This window comes from Kogia breviceps, chromosome 14 (assembly GCF_026419965.1).
Source record: "Kogia breviceps isolate mKogBre1 chromosome 14, mKogBre1 haplotype 1, whole genome shotgun sequence".
NCBI classification, from domain to species: Eukaryota; Metazoa; Chordata; class Mammalia; order Artiodactyla; family Physeteridae; genus Kogia; species Kogia breviceps.
Genome location: NC_081323.1, coordinates 66,736,653 through 66,758,053, shown reverse-complemented (window position 1 = coordinate 66,758,053; position 21,401 = coordinate 66,736,653). Strand labels below are relative to the sequence as shown.

Genomic DNA, 21,401 nt, shown 5'->3' with positions numbered 1-21,401 from the left:
ACTTTGCAAAACATAGGGTAACCTATTTCATCAAGGATAAAAGGCTCAAATTTCCTTTTTCCAGAATTGGTGTATACCATTTCAAATAGGTCAGTTGTCAGAAATCTAAATGGAAGCTCAGTACATCACCATCACCTAAAACTTCAAGTGTGCGTTACCTTAGCAAGAGGTATGGCTTGGTGATTAAATGTGCCAGTTCTGGAGGCAGACCACACTGGGTTCAAATGCCAGTCTCGATACTTACTCCCTGTGTGGTCTGTGACCTGTTTCCTTATCTGCAAAATGAGAAGAATTAAATGAGGTGATGTATATAAATAATTTAGGTAATGTCTGGCACATAGTAGGTGCTCAATAAATGTGATGGTGTTGACGATAACAGGGTGGTGGTAATTAGGATTAGAGCAGGGAAAGAATCAGAGAAATATGTATAAATATGTTTATTTTTATTCATCCTAATTTTTACTCATATGTATTTTTTTGTATACATAATTTATGTTACCATTCACACTATTATCCGTGGTGAGTTATCATCCAGCAAATTAATTTTGTCAAGTTCCACAATTGCTAGAGAGAAAATCACTGGCTTCTCCCGAAGTCATTTATTAAACTGGAGAGGAAAATATGTAGTATCTTTAAACTTTCTAATCAACATGCCAAGGACAGATGGAAGGAGAACTAAATGCTGTTTGTAGAGTCTGAATAGCACCCCTCTAAGTTCCTTTGTAGATGGTGGAAGCAACCTCTCAACAGCTTGCTTTGGGAGGACCTTGCATACCCCAAGTTTCCACAGTGATGGGAAAGGAAGACATCTCTATAGTCTAACGCAGTGATAGTGCTCTGGTTTTTAAAGGCAAAGAAGGAGATGTATTTCTTTGTAGGGTGCAAAGTGCAAATTTTTTTTGAAAGATCATGGCATAGAAAGGACTCGTGGGTGCCTTTTGGTGTGCTGGAAAAGTACTACACCTTGACCTGGGTAGTGATACCCGGATACATGCATAAAGAGTAGTTTAGCTCTACCCTTAAGATGTGTATACTTTATCACTTTATGTATTTTATATCTCTGAGAGAGAGAGACAGAGATAGAGACAAAGAAAGATTTAGAATCTACCCAAGTATTCCAAGGAAATACTCATACATTCCATATATACAGAAAAAACCTTATATACAAATATAGTCATCATAGCAGTTTTTCACAATAGCAAAACATCAGAATCAACCTAACATTGGACAATATCATCTAAAGGTTAAGTAAATTATGGCATATTCACTTACTGGAATATTTATACAACTAAAATGTGTGTGGAGAGTTTGCAAAAACATGGAGAAATGCCATGTTATAAAGTTAAATTGGAAAAAAATCAGAATGTAAAATGTTTATGTATAATATGCAAACATAATTGTGCTAAAATATGCATAGAAAAATGACAAGAGGGAAATACTCCAGATTTTAATACTATCCTCTAGTGGTGAATCTATGGATGATGTTGTTTTCTTCTTTCAAATTTTCTGCATTTATAATATATATGTTTAATTTTCACAATTGTATAAATGTAATCAATACTTTTAAATTTATAATAGAAACAAGCAAACATTGGACCAGGAATCAATCTTGCAGTGACTAATAGCATGGGATGTTTAGAATTGCAGACTTGTTGTCAGATGCTGGTCTCTTTACTTTAAAAGGGCAGTCATTCCCATGGCTAAAACCAATTTCCTAAGGAGATCACCATCAGCTTCAGCGTTACAGCTCAGTAGTATCCTCCTGACATACAGTTTTGAGATGTGCCTCCTGCTCAGAAAATAGTTGGTTATGTTCTACCAATTAAGGATTTCTCCTTTGTTGCCAGAATAAGTGCTTCAGAAACTTACACTTCGGGGAAGTTTCTGTGCAGCCAGCACTAGACAAAAAAGCTGTAACTTAAAGGAGATTTAATCTCCCAAGATGAGATCATACCAATATACATATTTTCAGAGGAGGTTCCTTTGAACCTATAGTTATGAGCATGCCAGGTTTCCTCCCAAACCTTCAACAACTAAGGAAAGATCCACATTATGGGAGGAGGAACTTGGAGGAATTTGAGCTTGATCATTGAGTAAGATTGCTAGTGAAGACTTAGGTGATGACAGTATTAACTAACCTCACTGCATTTATCCTTTAGTCATCCATTTATTAAGTATTTATCGAGTACCAGACATTGTGCTAAACTCCACTATTTTTAAGCTTACACTAGAGATTAGCAAATAACTTTCATCTTGCATGCCAAATTTGATCAGTTGGTAGTGGTGGCCTAGAGTGCTCTGCTGGAAAAGATTCTGGGACTGTATCCAGATTCAGATGAAAAGAGCAATGATCGATTAGTAATGTCTGCTATTATTGTGGACAGGGAAATTGTGGTTTATGTGCCATGCATTTGCCATACCTGCTGGATTATTTCTGCCAATTTAATGACGGTCACTTCAGCCTTGACACATGCTCTATATCCTACAGGTTGAAAAAAACAATTTCTATCCAAGTTAACATCACTGGAGAATCATTAACAGAGGACAGAAGAGTAAATGTTGGCCATCTGCTTCATACTAGACCTTGTACAGTCCTCTACATATGAGTCAGAGCATCTCAGGATATCCCTTTAAGGTGAGCATTACTATTGCCTTTTGACAGATGAGGACCTAGGCTAAGAGAAGGGAAACAACTCTTCAAAGTCCCACAGTCACAGCAGAATTACTCATTGAGCCAATGAACAACTCGGGCTTAACATGGAACCAAATAAAATATGATAGTGTCCCCTACTTTTCAGAAGGTCATAAAGCTAATCCTGCTAATTTTTAATAATTACTTTAGTTAAATGGGTCCCTTTGGAGAAATATGTAATCCAGTTTTATCATCAAGACAAAATAAGGCACCATCTGTTCCATTTTCTGCCCAACCCCAGCATGCCTGGTGTCATTTGGTGAGGGTGGTACTCATGTCACCCTAGCAACAAGCCCAGAGCTTTATGATCTTGGCTACAAATGCACCCTCTATGGTTGAGCCCCAGAAAATCCAACCTACCCTCTTTTTCAGTCTCGATCCAATGTCTGATTATTTGGTGGACCAGTCATTTCCTCATAAAATCACATATAATTACATCTTATTAAACGTTTACTATGTGCCAATCCCTCTGCTAAGAGCTCCAGCTGCACAATGGCATTGCATTTCATCCTCCCAGTATCCCTATGAGGTAGATAGTATAGTTATCCTGATTAGACACATAAGAGGCATGAGATTTTAGGGTAGAGAAACATAGTCAGAATCATAAGAGTTGTAAGGTAGGGTTGAGGTTCCAACCCAGGCAATCAGACTCTAGAATCTATGGCTCAACTTCAATCTAAATTGTTTAATCTAACTTTTCTTACCAATTTACAACACATCTTCCTTAGTGGGTTACCCTAGAAACAGACTCTGAGATAGAAATTTAAGTGGAAGTAATTTGGCAGGAAACACCAGTAGAGGAGTGGGAAATTGAAGCAGGGGAGGGAAGGAAGCCTGTAAAATGTATCTCAGGAAGCAATGTTTCTGGGAAGCACCATGTAAAATGTGCCCAAAGGGCAGCGAGCTGAGGTATTTATACACCAATTCTTAGCAGTTAGTGGTTGAGTGCTGCTCTCAAGGGACATGAATTCACTGGCACTTCCAGTCTGCCACACATGTGGGCAGAATGAGTGCTGGTGACCAGAGAAAGCCCTTAGGCCAAGAGTTCTAGAACTGGAGGTGGAAGCCAGAGAGCCTCTATGGAAACCTACAGGCCTGGGGGATGTGGGCAGGACATCAGCGACTACTTCACTGTGTCCACTTTCTACCTCATTTTATTTATAAACAACTTTATTGAGGTATAAATTATAGACTATAACATTTACTCATTTTAATTGTACAATTTAATGATTTTTAGCAAATTTACTGAGTTGCATGACCATCACCATAATTTATTTTTAGAGCATTTTCATTACCCCAAAAAGAACCTACATGCCCATTTACAGTTAATCCCCATCCCCACTCCCAGCTCTTGGCAACCACTAATCTACTTTCTGTCTCTATGGATTTAACTTTTGTGGACATTTTACATAAGTGGGATCATACACTATGTGGGTTTCTATGTAAATGAGAAAGTCTCTCTCCAAATGGTTTAGGTTGCAGATAGGAAGTAAAAGAAAGATGGGCAAGTGCTTAGCAAGTAACTTTTTGGTGTGGGAAATGGGGATATTCCAGATGAAGTGACCAATGACTGCATTACAATGGACAATTAAAAGACACCCCATGCTTGGCCTAGAGTTCCATCTTCCCCAGGATACATTTATTCCTATGAGCTTTTGAGTCAATGTATTTTAAAGATATCTTTTCAACACAAAGGACTGGCAGTCAGCAAGCTGTTGGCTAAGAGACCTTGAAGCCCATTACCCCATTAACCTCAGCACTGAAATAAATGGGACTAACTCAGGGACTCCTGTGTTGTTAAATAGATCAAATGACTTTAGATGGTCTTGGGAGCCCAGTCTTTGGAAGTGACTGATGTACAGAGGGATCTTGTTTTCCTATCTGGCCTGCCAATCCCATCACAGTTTCCTCCCTGTCTTTGTAGAAGTGAATAAAATAGAAACAAAACTAAACTTGATGGAGAGCAACAAGAGCAAAACAACTGGCCAACTGGTCAACCACAGTATGCATCCTGCAGACCTTCTGACATCCCCTGTGTCTGCTGTGTAAACTGGTTACAATTCCCCATGCACAGAGGCATAATTAGCCCACAGCTAACTGTCTGATAAACACAATGGGTTAGGATGTGGGATGTGGGATGTGGTCCACACCATCTCACCCAAAGCAGACTCTGACTTTGCTGCTGAAGAACGTTTTCTCTTAGCTGCTCCCACTCCTTGATTCTGGACCAACCCACAGAGTAGAAGTTTGGCTGTTGTTCCCTCTAATGTGCTATTTAGAAACATCACTTGTTCACCTTTGCATTATGAACCAACTGAGAAATAGGCATAGGAACAAACAGCTGTTAAAATATCAGCTTTATTGTTGGTAACACTGGGCTGGAGGATATGGCTTGAACCTATGAACCCCAATGTGGCTTCCTGGTATCAGTTCCTGTACCTGGATCCTGGGATCCACTAAAAAGGAACAACAGATGAGCAGAACATGTACCCCAGCAGGTGCAAGGGAACTGTTCTGGGCCCCAGGTGTGGAAACAGAGAGAGCTGGACATCCTCTCCTGTCTTGACAAGGCTAGCCCCAAGTCCTGACCCAGGCATGCTGACTCCATGTGGGACAACCTCACTCTTTTTTCCTCCTGTGTTAATGCTTCTCCAGGGATATTAACTTGGATAGAAATATGGTTCCTTCAAGCTGGAGGATTCAGAGCATGTGTCAAGGCTTAAGTAACCATCATTAAACTGGCAGAAATAATCCAGCAGACATGGCAAACACATGGCACATATGCCTCTGTAATGTGGGTGGGCCTCATCCAATCAGCTGAAGGCCTCAATAGAACAGAAAGATGCACCTCCCTGAGCAAAAGGCAATTCTTCAGCAGACTGACTTCACACTGGAACTGTCCCATCAACTCTCCTGGGTCTCTAGCCAGCCAGCCTATACTGCAGGTTTGGGCTCGCTGGCCTCCGTAATTGTGTAAACCAATTCCTTATAATAAATCTCTTACCAGATATATACACATCCTATTGGTTCTGTTTCTCTGAAGAACACTGACTAATATAGCAGGCAGATCTTAGCTGCACAGTTGAGAATATGAACCTGGTTGGAAGTGGGGGAAAGAGTTGGAAATACCCAGAATAGGAAGGTGGGTTTAGGCAGAGAATGTGGAAGAACCCAACTGTCCTCTCCCTGGCTTGGCTAAGGTCTGGCTCAGGTCACTATGGCCACCTTTCGATGGAAGAGTCCATCACTCCAGAGAACTCCTGGACTGATGCAGGCCCAGGACAACATTTGGTGTCTGGTGGATGCTAGCTCACGGATTTGGTCTAAATGGGTGTGAATAATAGGGCAAAATAAATGCCTCCTTTTGCCCTAATCTCCTCCTACCCCCATTTTAAAGTAGGGTTTCTCGACACAGCTTGCCTACAATTACAACATTCCATTACTCCACACTTTGGGCCACAATACTCAAAAATGGAGAGAGACTGGGTAGAGACTGGTGGGGGCAGAGGAGGAAGAGAATGAAAAACTCTCAGTCTAACTTCAGCAGCAAAGCCTTCCGGATAACTCTACCGCACGCTTTCTTAACATGGGCACTGCTGACATTTGGGACTAGGTAGTTTTTGTTGTGAGGGGCTGTCCTGTGCATTGTAGGATGTATAGATGACCCTGGTCTCTACCCAGTAGATGCCAGTAGCACCTGACACCCAGTTATGATGACCAGAAATGTCTCCAGACATTGCTAACTGTCCCCTGTGGGCAAAATTCCTCTTTGTTGAGAACCGTGAGTTGAAGGGATGTAATCCTTGCCTGCCTCTCAAAGCTCCAATTGTTTATATCCAGAAGAATGATGAGCTCATGGCAGAGGATACTTAAAACCCACTTTTTTTCTGGAGCCCTAATTCTCCTTGATGATAATTTAAAGCATTATTTTTATATTAAAATGAATGTAGATGTATTACAGAGTAGATCCCACACTTAAGGCTGAGAAGAATTTTCATGTCCGAGGTGGGGTACTTTGGCTACCCTCCCAGAACACTTGGCAGGTACACATTTACATTTCTCTGCCTTGGGGGAAGCTAATAATATCTACTATTTACTGAATGCTTACAATGTGCCAGGAGTTCATTATAGAGGATATTTCCGGTTTGATCCTCGTAGCCATCTATTCTTAGTCCCACTTTACTGATGAGGAGACTGAGACCCAGGAAGGTCATGAGACCTGTTCAAAGACCAAGGGTTGCTAAATAATGAAGCTGGCACTGGAACCCATGTGTTTCCCTAGGCTCCTTCCCAAACAGCTTCCGGAAATCCTTGAAGAAATGGGCTGTGATGAATGACCAAAGGTGACATCCTGGCCCTGGCTGGTGGGATGGCTTCAGTAAATTCAGAAAGACTCTGTTGAAACTGACCCACTCTTAGCCCCGCCTGGGATGCAGAAATAGGAGACGGGGTGAGGGTCAGAGGCTGAATACTGAAAAGAAAAAGGATTCCCAAAGTAGGGACCACTCCTCTGGTAGGAAACGATCAGCTTGGTAACATCAACTTAAGACCCCAGAATCTTAGAATGAGACCCTACACAGTAGCTCCCACAACCCCCAGCTGGGACAGCCCTTCAGCAATTTTTTCTTCTCAGCCTTTGATTTATGGATTCCTTTTGTTTCCGTCATACCTGTGGCTACAGTATGGACAAGAGTCTCCTTAACTTCAGTCATTACAGGAACTCTCCATGGACTGTCATCTCTGTGAACCACTCTGACTCTGATTTGCTCACTACTTTTGTTTCTTTAAATGGACTCACTCTTTTTGAAAAGATACTTTTATTTGAAAAGGAAACATCATATCAGTTCCTTAAAAGGAAAGGCTGTTTTCTTGGCCTTGACAAAGAAGTCACTGGAAAAATAAATACAAGTAAGCAAGGCTTTATATTCTAGTTAGTTAGCCTGATAGCTGTCTTTGTTCAAAGAGGAGACCAATAAGCTTTGGAGAAATATTAGTCATTAGCACCTAGCCGAGACTATCTCTCTTGTGTGATCTGAGTAACTGGAAGAGATCTGAAAAGAGAATCACTTTATCTAGGTACAGTTCAGTGCTGGTACACCTGTCCGGGTCATATCTGAAACCATGCTACTTTATCAATGGTACGTGTTTCACACCCAACAAAACACAGGTTTCGGGGGTTGCTATGAGCCCCACTGTGTTCCCCAAAAGGTCATATCTGGAAATCCTAACACCCAGTATCTCAGAATGTGACTGTATTTGGAGACAACATCTTTAAAAGAGGTAATTGAGTTAAAATGAGGTCATTATGGTGTGCCTTCACCCAATCTGATGGATTTCCTTATAAGAAGAGGAAATCTGGGCATAGACATGGACAGAGGGAACACCATGTAAAGACAGAGGGAGAAGATGGTCATCTGCAAGCCAAGAAGAGGGGCCTGGGAAGAAACCAACACCTTGACCTTAAACTTCCAGTCCCCAGAACTGTGAGAAAATAAATGTCTGTTGTGTAAGCACCCAGTCTGTGGTACTTTGTTATGGCAGCCCTAGCAGGGTTAACTGGCCCCTATCTGGGTTCCAACTGCCAGGTTCGATTCCTGCCTCTGACACTAACTGTGGAAACTTGAGCAAGTTACTTCACCTCTGAAAGCCCCTACAATCTCTCTCTTTTTTTTTTTACTAGATCTTTATTGGAGAATAATTGCTTCACAATACTGTTAGTTTCTGTTGTAGAACAAAGTGAGTCAGCCATATGTATAAATATATCCCTATATCCCCTCCCTTTGAGCCTCCCTCCCACCCTCCCTATCCCACCCCTCTAGGTTGTTGCAAAGCACTGAGCTGATCTCCCTGTGCTATGCTGCTGCTTCCCACTAGCTAACTATATTACATTTGGTCGTGTACATATGTTGATGCTACTCTAACTTCTCCCCCGCTTCCCCCTCCCTGCCCCGTGTCCTCAAGTGCATTCTCTATGTATACGTCTTTATCCTGCCCTGCCACTAGGTTCATCAGTACCATTTTTTCTTTTTAAATTCTATATATATGAATTAGCATACGGTATTTGTTTTTCTCTTTCTGACTTACTTCACTCTGTATGACAGACTCTAGGTCCATCCACCTTACTACAAATAACTCAATTTTGTTTCTTTTTATGGCTAAGTAATATTCCATTGTATATATGTACAACATCTTCTTTATCCATTCATCTGCTGATGGACATTTAGGTTGTTTCCATGTCCTGGCTATTGTAAATAGTGCTGCAATGAACATTTTAGTACATGACTCTTTTTGAATTATGGTTTTCAGGGTATATGCCCAGCGGTGGGATTGCTGGGTCATATGGTAGTTCTATTTTTAGATTTTTAAGGAGCTTCCATACTGTTTTCTATAGTGGTTGTATCAATTTACATTTCCACCAATAGTGCAGGAGGGTTCCCTTTTCACCACATCCTTTCCAGCATTTATCATTTCTAGATTTTTTTTGATAATGGCCATTCTGGCTGGTGTGAGGTGATACCTTATTGTAGTTTTGATTTTCATTTCTCTAATAATTAGTGATGTTGAGCATCTTTTCATGTGCTTCTTGGCCATCCATATGTCTTCTTTGGTGAAATGTCTATTTAGGTCTCTGCCCATTTTCTAATTGGATTCTTTGTAATTTTGATATTGAGCTCCATGGGCTGTTTGTATATTTTGGAGATTATCCTTTGTCCGTTGTTTCATTTGGAAATATTTTCTCCCATCCTGAGGGCTGTCTTTTTGTCTTGTTTATGGTTTCCTTTGCTGTGCAAAAGCTTTTAAGTTTCATTAGCTCCCATTTGTTTATTTTTGTTTTTATTTTCATTACTCTAGGATGTGGGTCAAAAAAGATCTTCCTGTGGTTTATGTCAAAGAGTGTTTTTCTTATGTTTTCCTCTAACAGTTTTATAGTGTCTGGTCTTACATTTAGGTCTCGAATCCATTTGGAGTTTATTATTAGGTATGGTGTTAGGTGTGTTTCATTCTTTTGAATGTAGCTGTCCAGTTTTCCCAGCACCACTAATTGAAGAGGTTGTCTTTTCTCCATTGTACGTTCTTGCCTCCTTTGTCGTAAATTAGGTGACTATATGTGTGTGTGTTTATCTCTGGGCTTTCTATCCTGCACCACTGATCTATATTTATGTTTTTGTGCCAGTACCATACTGTATTGATTACTGTAGCTTTGTAGTATAGTTTGAAGTCAGGGAGACTGGTCCTCCAGCTCCGTTTTTCTTTCTCAAGATTGCTTTGGCTATTGGGGGTCTTTTGTGTTTCCATACACATTTTAGAATTATTTGTTCTAGTTCTGTGAAGAATGCCATTGGTAGTTTGATAGGGATTGCATTGAATCTGTAGATTGCTTTGGATCGTATAGTCATTTTCACAGTGTTGATTCTTCCAATCCAAAAACATGGTATATTTCCCCATCTGTTTATATCACCTTTGATTTCTTTTGTTTTGTTTTGTTTTTGTTTCTTTTTGTGGTACACGGGCCTCTCACTGCTGTGGCCTCTCCCATTGCGGAGCACAGGCTCCAGACGTGCAGGATCAGCAGCCATGGCTCACGGGCCCAGCCACTCCGTGGCGTGTGGGATCTTCCCAGACCGGGGCATGAACCCGTGTCCCCTGCATCGGCAGGTGGACTCTCAACCACTGCGCCACCAGGGAAGCCCACCTTTGATTTCTGTCATCAGCGTTTTATAGTTTTCTGAGTACAAGTCTTTTGCCTCCTTAGGTAGGTTTATTCTTAGGTACTCTATTTTTTTTGTTGCAGTGATAAATGGGATTGTTTCCTTAATTTCTCTTTCTGATTTTTTGTTGTTAGTGTATAGGAATGCCAGAGATTTCTGTGCATTAATATTGTATCCTTCAACCTTACCAAAGTCATTGATTAGCTCTAGTAGTTTTCTGGAGGCATCTTTTTAATTTTTAAAAAAAATTTTAAATTTTATTTATTTATTTATTTATACATCAGGTTCTTATTAGTCATCAATTTTATACACATCAGTGTATACACGTCAATACCAATTGCCCAATTCATCACACCACCACACCCACCCCCCGCTGCTTTCCCCCTTGGTGTCCATATGTTTGTTCTCTACATCTGTGTCTGAATTTCTGCCCTGCAAACCGGTTCATCTGTACCATTTTTCTAGGTTCCACATATATGTGTTAGTAGGAGATATTTGTTTTTCTCTTTCTGACTTACTTCACTCTGTATGACAGTCTCTAGATCCATCCACATCTTGACAAATGACTCAATTTCGTTCCTTTTTATGGCTGAGTAATATTCTGTTGTATATATGTAACACATCTTCTTTATCCATTCATCTGTCGATGGGCATTTAGGTTGCTTCCATGACTGGCTATTGTAAGTACTACTGCAATGAACATTGGGGTGCATGGGTCTTTTTGAATCTGGGTTTATGCCCAGTAGTGGGATTGCTGAGTCATATGGTAATTCTATTTTTAGTTTTTTAAGGAACCTCCATACTTTTCTCCATAGTGGCTGTAACAGTTTACATTCCCATCAACAGTGCAAGAGTGTTCCCTTTTCTCCACACCCTCTCCAGCATTTATTGTTTGTAGATTTTCTGATGATGCCCATTCTAACTGGTGTGAGGTGATATCTCATTGTAGTTTTGATTTGCATTTCTCTAATAATTAGTGATGTTGAGCAGCTTTTCATGTACTTCTTGGCCATCTGAATGTCCTCTTTGGAGAAATGTCTATTTGGGTCTTCTGCCCATTTTTTGATTGGGTTGCTTGTTTTTTTAATATTGAGCTGCATGAGCTGTTTATATATTTTGGAGATTAATCCTTTGTCCGTTGATTCATTTGCAAATATTTTTTCCCATTCTGAGGGTTGTCTTTTCGTCTTGTTTGTAGTTTTCTTTCCTTTCAAAAGCTTTTAAGTTTCATTAGGTCCCATTTGTTTATTTTTGTTTTATTTCCATTAATCTAGGAGGTGGATCAAAAAAGATCTTGCTGTAATGTATGTCAAAGAGTGTTCTTCCTATGTTTTCCTCTAAGAGTTTTATAGTGTCTGGTCTTACATTTAGGTCTCTAATCCATTTTGAGTTTATTTTTGTGTATGGTGTTAGGGAGTGTTCTAATTTCATTCTTTTACATGTAGCTATCCAGTTTTCCCAGCACCATTTATTGAAGAAACTGTCTTTTCTCCATTGTATATCCTTGCCTCCTTTGTCATAGATTAGTTGACCATAGGTGTATGGGTTTATCTCTGGGTTTTCTTTCCTGTTCCATTGATCTATGTTTCTGTTTTTGTGCCAGTACCATATTGTCTTGATTACTGTAGGTTTGTAGTACCATCTGAAGTCAGGGAGTCTGATTCCTCCAGCTCCGTTTTTTTCTCTCAAGGCTCCTTTGGCTATTTGGGGTCTTTTGTGTCTCCATACAAATTTTAAGAAATTTTGTTCTAGTTCTGTAAAAACTGCCATTGGTAATTTGAGAGGGATTGCAATGAATCTGTAGATTGCTTTGGGTAGTATAGTCATTTTCACAATATTGAGTCTTCCAATCCAAAAACATGGTATATCTCTCCATCTGTTTGTATCATCTTTAATTTCTTTCATCAGTGTCTTATAGTTTTCTGCATACAGGTCTTTTGTCTCCCTAGGTAGGTTTATTCCTAGGTATTTTATTCTTTTTGTTGCAATGGTAAATGGGAGTGTTTCCTTAATTTCTCTTTCAGATTTTTCATCATTAGTGTATAGGAATGCAAGAGATTTCTGTGCATTAATTTTGTATCCTGCAACTTTACCAGATTCATTGATTAGCTCTAGTAGTTTTCTGGTGGCATCTTTAGGATTCTCTATATATAGTATCATGTCGTCTGCAAACAGTGACAGCTTTACTTCTTCTTTTCCAATTTGCATTCCTTTTATTTCTTTTTCTTCTCTTGACTGCTGTGGCTAGGGCTTCCAAAACTATGTTGAATAATAGTGGCAAGAGTGGACATCCTTGTCTTCCTGATCTTAGAGGAAATGCTTTCAGTTTTTCACCATTGAGAATGATGTTTGCTGTGGGTTTGTCATATATGGCCTTTATTATGTTGAGGTAGGTTCCCTCTATGTCCACTTTCTGGAGAGTTTTTATCATAAATGGGTGTTGAATTTTGTCAAAAGCTTTTTCTGCATCTATTGAGATGATCATATGGTGTTTCTTCTTCAATTTGTTAATATGGTGTATCATATTGATTGATTTGTGTATATTGAAGAATCCTTGCATCCCTGGGATAAACCCCACTTGACTATGGTGTATGATCCTTTAATGTGTTGTTGGATTCTGTTTGCTAGTATTTTGTTGAGGATTTTTGCACCTATATTCATCAGTGATACTGGCCTGTAATTTTCTTTTTTTGTAGTATCTTTATCTGGTTTTGGTATCAGGGTGATGGTGGCCTCATAGAATGAGTTTGGGAGTGTTCCTTCCTCTGCAATTTTTTGGAAGAGTTTGGGAAGGATGGGTGTTAGCTCTTCTCTAAATGTTTGATAGTATTCACCTGTGAAGACAGCTGGTCCTGGACTTTTGTTGGTTGGAAGATTTTTAATCACAGTTTCAATTTCATTACTTGTGATTGGTCTACTCATATTTTCTATTTCTTCCTGGTTCAGCCTTGGAAGGTTATACCTTTCTAAGAATTTGTCCATTTCTTCCAGGTTGTCCATTTTATTGGCATAGAGTTGCTTATAATAGTCTCTTAGGATGCTTTGTATTTCTACGGTGTGTGTTGTAACTTCTCCTTTTTAATTTCTAATTTTATTGATTTGAGTCTTCTCCCTTTTTTTCTTGATGAGTCTGGCTAATGGTTTATCAATTTTGTTTATCTTCTCAAAGAACCAGCTTTTAATTTTATTGATCTTTGCTATTGTTTTCTTTGTTTCTATTTCATTTATTTCTGCTCTGATCTTTAGGATTTCTTTCCTTCTGCTAACTTTGGGTTTTTTTTTTTTTTTTTTTTTTTTTTTTTTGCGGTATGCGGGCCTCTCACTGTTGTGGCCTCTCCCGTTGCGGAGCACAGGCTCCGGACGCACAGGCTCAGCGGCCATGGCTCACGGGCTCAGTTGCTCCGCGGCATGTGGGATCCTCCCGGACCAGGGCACGAACCCGTGTCTCCTGCATCGGCAGGCGGATTCTCAACCACTGCGCCACCAGGGAAGCCCCAAACTTCGGGTTTTGTTTGTTCTTCTTTCTCTAGTTCCTTTAGGTGTAAGGTTAAATTGTTTATTTGAGATTTTTCTTGTTTGAGGTAGGCTTGTATAGCTATAAACTTCCCTCTTAGAACTGCTTTTGCTGCATCCCATAGGTTTTGGATTGTCATGTTTTCGTTATCATTTGTCTCTAGGTATTTTTTAATTTCCTCTTTGATTTCTTCAGTGATCTCTTGGTTACTTAGTAACGTATTGTTTAGCCTCCATGTGTTTGTGTTTTTTACGTTTTTTTCCCTGTAATTGATTTCTAATCTCATAGCGTTGTGGTCAGAAAAGTTGCTTGATGTGACTTCAATTTTCTTAAATTTACTGAGGCTTGATTTGTGACCCAAGGTGTGATCTATCCTGGAGAATGGTCCATGAGCACTTGAGAAGAAAGTGTAATCTGCTGTTTATGGATGGAATGTCCTATAGATATCAATTAAATCTATCTGGTCTATTGTGTCATTTAAAGCTTGTGTTTCCTTATTAATTTTGTGTTTGGATGATCTGTCCATTGGTGTAGGTGAGGGGTTAAAGTCCCCCACTATTATTGTGTTACAGTTGATTTCCTCTTTTATAGTCATTAGCAGTTGCCTTATGTATTGAGGTGCTCCTATATTGGGTGCATATATATTTATAATTGTTATATCTTCTTCTTGGATCGATCCCTTGATCATTATGTAGTGTCCTTCCTTGTCTCTTGTAACATTCTTTATTTTAAAGTCTATTTTATCTGATATGAGTCTTTCTTTTGATTTCAATTTGCATATATATCTTTTTCCATCCCCTCACTTTCAGTCTGTATGTATCCCTAGGTCTGAAGTGGGTCTCTTGTAAACAGCATATATATGGGTCTTGTTTTTGTATCCATTCTGCAAGCCTGTGTCTTTTGGTTGGAGCATTTAATCTATTCTTCATGTTTAAGGTAATTATTGATATGTATGTTCCTATTACCATTTCTTAATTGTTTTGGGTTTGCTTTCGTAGGTCGTTTTCTGCTCTTGTGTTTCCCACTTAGAGAAGTTCCTTTAGCATTTGTTATAGAGCTGTTTTGGTGGTGCTGAATTCTCTTAGCTTTTGCTTGTCTGAAAAGCTTTTGATTTGTCTGTCGAATCTGAACGAGATCCTTGCTGGGTAGAGTAATCTTGGTTGTAGGTTTTTGTCTTTTGTCACTTTAAGTATACCCTGCCACTCCCTTCTGGCCTGCTGAGTTTCTGCTGAAAAATCAGCTGATAACCTTATGGGGATTCCTTTGTATGTTATTTTTTGTTTTTCCCTTGCTGCTTTTAATATTTTTTTGTTTGAATTTAATTTTTTTTAGTTTGATTAAATGTGTCTTGGTGTGTTTATCCTAGGGTTTATTCTGTATGGGATTCTCTGTGCTTCTTGGACTTGGGTGACTATTTCTTATCCCATGTTTGGGAATTTTTCCACTATAATCTCTTCAAATATTTTCTCAGAGCCTTTCTTTTTCTCTTCTTCTTCTGGTACCCCTATAATTCGAATGTTGGTGCATTTAGTGTTGTCCCAGAGGTTTCTGAGATTGTCTTCAATTCTTTTCATTCTTTTTTCTTTATTCTGCTCCTTGGCAGTTATTTCCACCATTTTGTCTTCCAGCTCACTTATTTGTTCTTCTGCCTCAGTTATTCTGTTATTGATTCCTTCTAGTGTATTTTTCATTTCAGTTATTGTGTTGTTCATCTGTTTGTTTTTTAGTTCTTCTAGATCTTTGTTAAACATTTCTTGTATTTTCTCAATCCGTGTCTCCATTCTATTTCCGAGATTCTGGATCATCTTTACTATTATTACTCTGAATTCTTTTTCAGGTAGATTGCCTATTTCCTCTTCATTTATTTGGTCTTGTAGGTTTTTACCTTGCTTCTTCATCTGTGACACATTTTTTTGCCATCTCTTTTTTTTTTTATATTTAATGAGTGGGATTGTGTTCCTTTCTTACTGGTTGTTTGGCCTGAAGCTTCCAACACCTGAGTTTGTAGGCTGTTGGGTAGAGCTGGGTCTTGGTGCTGATATGAGGACCTCCAGGAGACCTCACACTGATGAATATTCCCTGGGGTCTGAGGTTCTCTGTTAGTCCAGTGGTTCACACTTGGAGCTCCCACCACAGGAACTTTGGCCTGACCCCTGGCTCATGAACCAAGATCCCACAAGCTGTGCAGGGCAGCAAAAAGGAAAAAAAGAAAAAAAAAAAAAAAAAAGGAGAACAGTAACAAAATAAAAAATAAAATTAGATTAAGAAACTAACAGATATGTTAAAAAGAATATAAAAATAAAAATATAGGTGAAACAACAACCAGAAGGTAAAACAGACCACAATAGTAAAAAAGAGGAGGAGGAAAAAAAATAAAAGGTTGTAAAGGTCTTGGCTGTGGAGGGTGGGGCCTAAAAAGGAGCAGGGTTTGGCAGTGGGCAGGGCCTATACTTAGGACCTACAGGGCTGGAAAAGGCCCTGTGGGGTGTGGGTCGTGGGTTGTGCGGGGTGGAGTTTAGCCTCAATGGAGCAGAAGGGGCCCAGGCATGTCCCCACCTCTGGTCTCGGAGGGTGTGCGACCCCACCTGGTAGCCCAGCAGACTTCCTGGGCTTGAGTGGGTGAGGCAAACGCCCTCCGCTCCTCTAGTGCTCCTCTGGTCCTGGAGGGCCCCTCCTGCCTGCCTCTCCTGCTCTCCCTCAGCCTCCCTCCTATGCCCCCAGGACAAATACATCCCAGAGAGGGCCTCTGAGGGCATAGGACCCAGCCTGAGAGCCAGGCAGACTTCCCTGGCTGATTGGGCAGGGGATCCGTTGGTTGCGCTCCCCCCTGATCTGAGCCCCCAAGGGTCCCTCCAGGCGTGAGAACCCATCCCCCTCTCAGCTATCCCTCAGGTGTGCCGGTCCTGTCCAGGCTCCACTTCTCCCCCCGCAATCCCCCCATATCCTACCGGTTTCCTTGGGGGTTCCTCCCATCTCCTTGGGCTTCAAGGTCCCCCACCAGTGTCCTGTAGGCACCCTAGTCGTGGGGAGACGTGAACTCCATGTCTTCCCACACCACCACCTTGACTCCTGCCCCTACAATCTCTTCTCTCTCTAAGATGGGGTAACAACATGGACTACATTATGGAATTGTTAAGAGCGTGAACAATATATCCAAGGTGGTGACCAGAGTTCCTGGCACAGAGGAGGGGTCAAAATGACAAAATCACCAAAAAAGACCAACCAACAAACAAATATCCCAAACTATTATTATCACAATAGTTGGAATACTTCTTGGTCCCTCATAGATTTGAAGATGTTTGTGATTTTTATCTCCAATAAGACACAATCATCCCTCAGTATTCACCAGGGATTGATTCCAGGACCACCCCCATATCAAAACCCACAATGCTCAAGTCCCTTATATAAAATGGGGCAGGACAGTCAGCCCTTTGTGGGTGCAGAACTCGTGGATATGGGACTATGATCAAGACCTAAGGAGTTTGGTGCTAAGGACGAAGGGCTCTGCCTTCAATACTAACCAACTACAGTGGGGCATGGAGAGGTGTCAGAAACAAAATAATCACTGTTCTTGCCTCTTCCCCAAAGTTACCCCGATGTTTTAAAACCACCCAATTACTGTGTCCTCCACCCTCTTTTCTCCACTCAACTCCTCCTTCATCGGGATGGGTCTGTTTCCCTGGCCCCCCTTTCAGTGTCTTTAGGCTCCCCTCCCTTACATATCAATCTCTGCAAATCCCTTAAGCATCTTACCCAGGTCTCGCCACTTGTAAATTGTAGAGCCAGGTTTTGAACAAGAGGTTTGTGTGATCTATGACACATCCCAGGAATGACAGAGAGATTGGAAGAGAGCTTTGATGTACCAATAATAATACAGATTCACCCATTAATTATAATTTCTTATCATTACTCACAGAGATGAATGCCAATGGATAAAGTATAATGTAAAGCTCTTGCTCACCCAATAATGGTGGTTATGGTGTCTGTTTACTGAGCACTTGCTATTTACCTGTACTTGTATTATTCTATGGATTCCACTCAACAGCACTTGCACATTGATTATTTTATTATGTCCATTTGATATACGAGGGCCCTGAAATGCAGGGAGCCCCATGTCACAGCCAACACATCTACTGTTTAATAGATATGGAGAAAGACCCGAGGTCAGGGAATGGAAGGGTAAATATAATGTTGGGGAGGAGGTGATTTTCTCATATTCTCATGGGTCTCCTGCACAACTGCAGGACTCTCTCCTCTAAATTCCCCTACTTTCTGAGACACAGTGAGTCCTTCAGCCTGGAGCTAGGACAGTTCATAAGGATCACCTAGTCTTCACTTGATTTCATCCAGCTGGGTTAGTTTCCTAGGGCCAACTTAACAAAGTACCAGAACCCAAGCAGCTTAAACAGAGGCTTCACCTCTAAATACCATCACGTTGGAGACTTGGGTTTCAACATATAATTTTAGGGTGTGAGATAAGAGAAAATATAAAGATTGGTTCTTGCCCTCAATACCTGGCACAGAGCTCCTAAAACCCTTAAAACTTCCTAAGTGATAAGAGCCCTAGGAGCATCTGTTGTTCTACTGAGGTGACTCTGGGTGGGCTCCGGGATGGCTCCTGGTTGGGGGCTGGTCACCAGAAAGACTAAGCCATGACTAGAAGCTTGGAATTTTCAGCCCCACCTGCGTTCTCCAGAGAGGGAAGAGGGGCTGGAAATGGAGTTAATAATGGATCATGCCCACACGAGGAAGCCTCCATAAAACCCCAGTAATATGGGGTTCAGAGAGCTTTCAGGTTGGCGAGCACATCCACATACTGGGAGGGTGATGCACCCCAACTCCACAGGGACAGAGAAGATCCTGCACTTGGGACCCTCACAGACCTCACCCTATATGTCACTTCATCTGGCTGTACATCTGTCTCCTTTGTCACAGCCTTTAGTAAACTGGTAAATGTGTTTCCCTGGGTTCTGTGAGCTGTACTAGCAAAATCCAAGCGGGAGGAGGTCATGGGAGCCTCTGATTTGTAGCCAAGTCTGACAGAAGTTGTGGGTCATCTGGGAACCTCGTACTTGTGATTGGCAAGGGGGGCAGTCTTGTGGGAATGAGTCCTTAACCTGTGGGCTCTGATGCTGTCTCCAGGTAGACAGTGTCAGAATTAAGTTGTAAGGCACCCAGCTGGGGTTTGAGAATTGCTTCGTGTGGGGAACCCTCCGCCCATATCTGGTGTCAGAAAGGTTGTGATTGTTGTAGTTGTGTGAGAGTAACGGAGAGGCACAGGCAGGGGGGGACGGGTAGGGAGGGAGACACAAATAGCTCAGAACAATGGCTTTCTCTTCCCCATGTCTCTTCACACCATCTTTCCTCTATGCCTGTGTCCAAATTTCCCCTTTTTAGAAAGACACCAGTCATTCTGGATTAGGGCCCACTCTAATGGCCTCACTTCAACCTCTCTAACAACGTTATTTCCAAATAAATTCACATTCTGAGGTACAGAGAGGGGTTTAGGATTTCAACCTGTGAATTTGGGAGGCAACACAATTCAATCCCGAACACCAGCCAGGTGTGCATCTGAGGTCTAATGATTGCTCTTGACAGCTCACCCGTGTTCAACATCCTTATCCAATAGGAAGACGTTCCTAATCTAACGCAAACTTTCTCCTGTCACAGTTTAAATTCATCTCCTTTCATTCTCCTATGATATCAATAGTCTCCCCTTTCTTTTTTGAGCCTTAAGTTTTTGACTCTCCTTGTAGCTGAACAACCACTCCCCCTCGCCCCACATTAAAGGACACAAAGAAAGGGAGCTGAGAAGTGAGATTGGGGTGGAGGATATTCAAATCATTAGTCTTTAGTTCAAAATGTGAACAAGATGCTGTCAAGGACTGGAAAAGGAAGGTGCATTCATGGCTGTGGTTCAGAAGCCTGAGAGCTTTGATTTAAAAATAGGTGAACTGAAATAAACACTGAGAGCTACTGAGCTGGCACCGAAATAGAGTGGTAATTGATCTAATGCAACTTTTGCCTCGGATAACATCATTATTTGTGAAATTATTGTTGCTGCCAAGTCAGCAAGCACTTACAGGACATGAATGCTAATTTAGGAATTGGACTATTTGTGGCTCATCTTTGAAGACAGCGGGAACTCAGTGGACACCCAGTAGCCAGACTTCTAAAAGTGCTGGTTCATGCTTGAAGTTTGCAGCGTTGAAGTGTGGAGGAGGTGCCCTGTCCAGGCGTCCCTCAGAGGAGGGATTCCATGCCCAGCTCTATGGAGTGCGGCTGGAAGATGACCTCCAGCTATCAGCTCCTTCAGGGTCGGCCCCAGCTGCAGAGATTCAGGCCCCAGGTCAGCCCACAGCCTGTGATTTAGTGAAGCAGCAGCATGATCTAATGTCTCACTTGGGTCACTCTGATGTTACCCAGTACTTGCTCCAGAGCTAAGACCTGCCTGCACTGCGATTCCACCTTTTACTACCTCTGTCTCCAGCCTGCTTCCTTTCCCTGTTGTTGATTCCTAATAAACACCTTGTACCGCAGACTCCAAGTCAACATCTGCTTCCAGAAGACCAGACATGCCATAGGTGCCTCAACAGTTTCCAAAGTAGATTCGTGTTTCCAATTGTATCTATTGTGCTCCTGAAAGACAGAGGGTGAAATTGTCCCTTCATGTCCTTGTGGAGCCGGCTGTAGGATTCTTTTGTGAAATTTCAAGTGGAAGAATTTTCTTTATCTTTTTAAAAAATTTTATTGAAGTACAGTTGATTTACAATGTTGTGTTAATTTATTCTGTACAGCAAAAGTGAATCAGATATTATATATATATATTCTTTTCTATTCTGGTTTATTACAGGTTATTGAATACAGTTCCCTGTGCTATACAATAGGACCTTGTTGTTTATCCATTCTCTATATAATAGTTTGCATCTGCTAATCCCAAACTCCCACTCCATCCCTCCCCCAACCCTAACACCCCTCTCCTCCTTGGCAACCACAAATCTGTTTTCTATGGGCTTACTTCACTACGTATGATAATCTCTAGGTCCATCCATGTTGCTGCAAATGGCATTTCATTTTTTAATGACTGTGTAGTATTCCATTGTATATATATATATATGTGTGTATATATATGTGTGTATATATATATATATATATATATATATATATCACATCTACTTTATCAACTGGAAGAATCTTCTAAATTATTTAAGAATACATTTGGCTTCCACGAAATAAAGTACATGTGGAAAAATTATTTTTAGAAAGGACAGCTGTTTTATAATTCAGAATTTTTTTTCCTCAGCTGCAGGGTTCCAGGCACTGTTCTAGGTGCCAACACCATGGTGAAAAGGATTTTCAGAGTTAGGATCTATGGAGGGAGAGAGAGACAATAAATACATAAATAAATAAATATGTTAATGAGGAAGTATAGATATTAAAACACATGAAGAAAATAAAATGGGGAATGGTAGCTAGTGACTGGGTA

General features: G+C 40.8%; 1 long non-coding RNA gene across 8 annotated transcripts in view; it reads left to right on the top strand.

The window, feature by feature from the left end:
• The window catches only part of LOC131741283 (uncharacterized), a 64,051-nt gene that overhangs the window by 10,810 nt on the left and 31,840 nt on the right, over positions 1–21,401 (top strand). For all 8 annotated transcript variants that reach the window (XR_010836504.1, XR_010836507.1, XR_010836506.1 and 5 more), the window contains one exon: positions 2,489–2,635. This is a non-coding gene — a long non-coding RNA (uncharacterized lncRNA). The remainder of the gene's footprint in view (positions 1–2,488; positions 2,636–21,401) is intronic.